Source organism: Chlorocebus sabaeus, chromosome 14 (assembly GCF_047675955.1).
Source record: "Chlorocebus sabaeus isolate Y175 chromosome 14, mChlSab1.0.hap1, whole genome shotgun sequence".
NCBI classification, from domain to species: Eukaryota; Metazoa; Chordata; class Mammalia; order Primates; family Cercopithecidae; genus Chlorocebus; species Chlorocebus sabaeus.
In genome coordinates, this window is record NC_132917.1 from 46,281,201 (window position 1) to 46,283,948 (window position 2,748).

Sequence of the window (2,748 nt, forward strand, 5' to 3'; positions counted from 1 at the left end):
ACACCTAATGTAAATGACAAGTTAATGGGTACAGCACACGAACATGGCACATGTATACATATGTAACAAACCTGCAGGTTGTGCACATGTACCCTAGAACTTAAAGTGTAATAAAAAATAAAGAAATAAAAAATAAAGAAAAGCTATAATCATAAAAAAAAAAAAGACCCCAAACCCAAGATCCAAGTGTAGCTTCTCTCTAGAGGGTAAGCCTGGAGGCAGGAAACATGCCTATTAATGCTCTTTGTCTTCAGAGTGGGAAGTCAAAGGCGTAAAGCATTCTCCTGCACTCTCCATACTCATCCACACACCCACTTCCCCCCAACCGTACACACGCAGCCACCCTTGCCCCCAAAAGCAGTCTCCCTGGGAACATGCTCTGCCCTTGGATGGAGAGAGAGGCCAGTAGATTTGTAGTTTATCCTCTTCTTGCAGTTTAAGGCACAACCTTGCCCACAACCCCTGTAAGAGAAGCAAGGATCCCCGAGGCCAGAATGTGCCAAAGACCAGTTGCAAACCAGGCTGGTATCAATGAAATAAACCTGGAAAGAGAGATGAGAAGAGGTCAAGGATCAGTGACAGCTGGTGAAGCCAGCACTGGGGTGGGGATTGGGGGCATGGAGAGCCCCAGGAAAGTTGCTTATGGGCTCCTGGTCCCTCACTTAATAGAGATGTGACTTGCCAGGGTCACACAACAGCTAGAGAAAACGGAGAGTGAGTCCAATCTAAAGCTCAAAGGAATCCATCAAAGACAGGGCCACAATTCCACAAAGCCAGGCTCTATTCATTCATTCAACATATACCCAGTACCCTTCTTGCTTACCATATCTTTCTGATTTTTATGGGGCCAGAGCCAGTACCCTAGCCCTCACCCTACTCCCCAGTCCCTTGGTGGGGCTGGTGAACCTCATGGCTCAAAGTGGGAAAAATCTGGGAAGTCACAGGTAAAGGGGTGGTCATCTCTCCAGGGCAACAAACCCAAACTCCAAAGAACATGAAACAAACCAGTGGGCTGAGAGTCCAAGAGATGTCCGAGTCTGAGGATTCCACAGCACAGTGGGAACGTTTCTGGAAGGTAGAAGGAGGCAGGAAGAGGTGCCTCTCAACTCAAGTAGTCCAGACATTTAAGCATACTTTAAAGAACTAAGAGAAAACAGAAAGGTATGGAGGTGTGGTAATGGCACAAAAATTTAGAAGGGGGAGCTAAGCCTAGGTTTAGCAGTCCTGCTGGCAGATGAGCATCCCCAGTAAGGAGAAAGGGAGGTGACAGTGTGTGGATCAGGTGATGCTTCCTCAGCTGGCCTGAAGGATTTCTGTAAATAGTATGTGTGTTTGTTCCTGCCTTGGGGTGGGATTATCATAATGTTAGTCATTTCTGCTACTAAAGACATAGGTGAAGCAAATGGTACTCTTTGCGAGGAAAAGGGATATCATTGGCCCCAAAGGCTATTTACAGGGGGCTTTCCAGAAAAAAAAGTTTGAAGTGTGCATTGGTCGGAGCTGGCTGACGACAGGGCGTTGGCTTTCCTACTTCTGTGGAGTTGTTGAGAGTTATTTTGAGCAAGGAAGGGGAGAGACAAGTGCAAGAATCGGCACGCCATAAAATGAGGCCGTGCCCCTTCCATACATACTTTGGAGCTCCCAGTGGCTTCCCACTCTAGTTAGGATAAATCCAAATTCCTTAAATGCCACCCACAAGACCCACAAAAGCCCTATCCTTTCTCTTTCTCCTCCACACACAGTGAAGCCCCATTGGTCTCCTTCCTGCTCCTTACACCAGCAGAGCTGTTTTCGCCTTGATGCCCCTATGGTTCAAGTGTTGCTATGGTCTGCATGTCGATGTCCCCCTAAAATTCATATGTTGACACTTAATCCCCAATGTGATAGTGTCAAGAAGTGGGGCCTCTGGGAGGTGATTTAGACCAGGAGGGCTCTGCTCCTCATGAATGAGATTAGGTGCCTTGATCTTGGACTTCCCAGCCTCCAGACTGTGAGCAATGAATTTGTCTTGTTTATAAATTGCCCAGTCTAAGGTATTTTCTTATAACAGCCCAAACAATCCAAGACAGATATGACGCGCTTGCCGTTCCCTCTGCTTAGAATGAATGCCCTTTCTATCTCCCCAGTTCCCTCCTCCCCTTCTTCTGTTTTTGTGGCTGGCTCCTTCCCTTCCTTTAGGTGCAAGGTAGATTTAGGAAGAGGCCTTCCTTGAGCCGGGGTCATGGAAGGCCATGCTGCCCATAATCCTTTACTTTTCATTAACACTTAAACCAATCCCAAGTCATCGCCTGCTGACTTGTTTAGGGTTTACCTGACCCCTCCCACTGTACCTACCCCGCCCCATTTCATTCACATTAGAATGTTCCTTTGTGAAGGCTGGGCCTTAACTGTCTTGTTCATTGCAAGGGATGCAGTGCCTGGCAGAGTGCCTGACACTTGGTAACTACTCAATAAATATTTGTCAAATGAATGAATGAATAAGAGGTCTACTGATTTGAATTTAACTGAATGAAAACCCAGGGTTCAATTTCCAAACAAGCAAAGAAAAAAATCTTCAAACCCTCCCTATTGTTCTCCTTCTACCAGTTGAACCCCAACCCATTTTGTTTCTACTCCCTCCCCTCTGCTTCCTTCCCTCTCTCCCTTCCTTTCTTTCTTCCTTCCAGTCTTTCCCTGGGCCCCTCAAGTCACATCCCTTGTGTAGTCACCCACAGGCACCCCTTCTCTGTGGGCCTTCATTTTCACTGA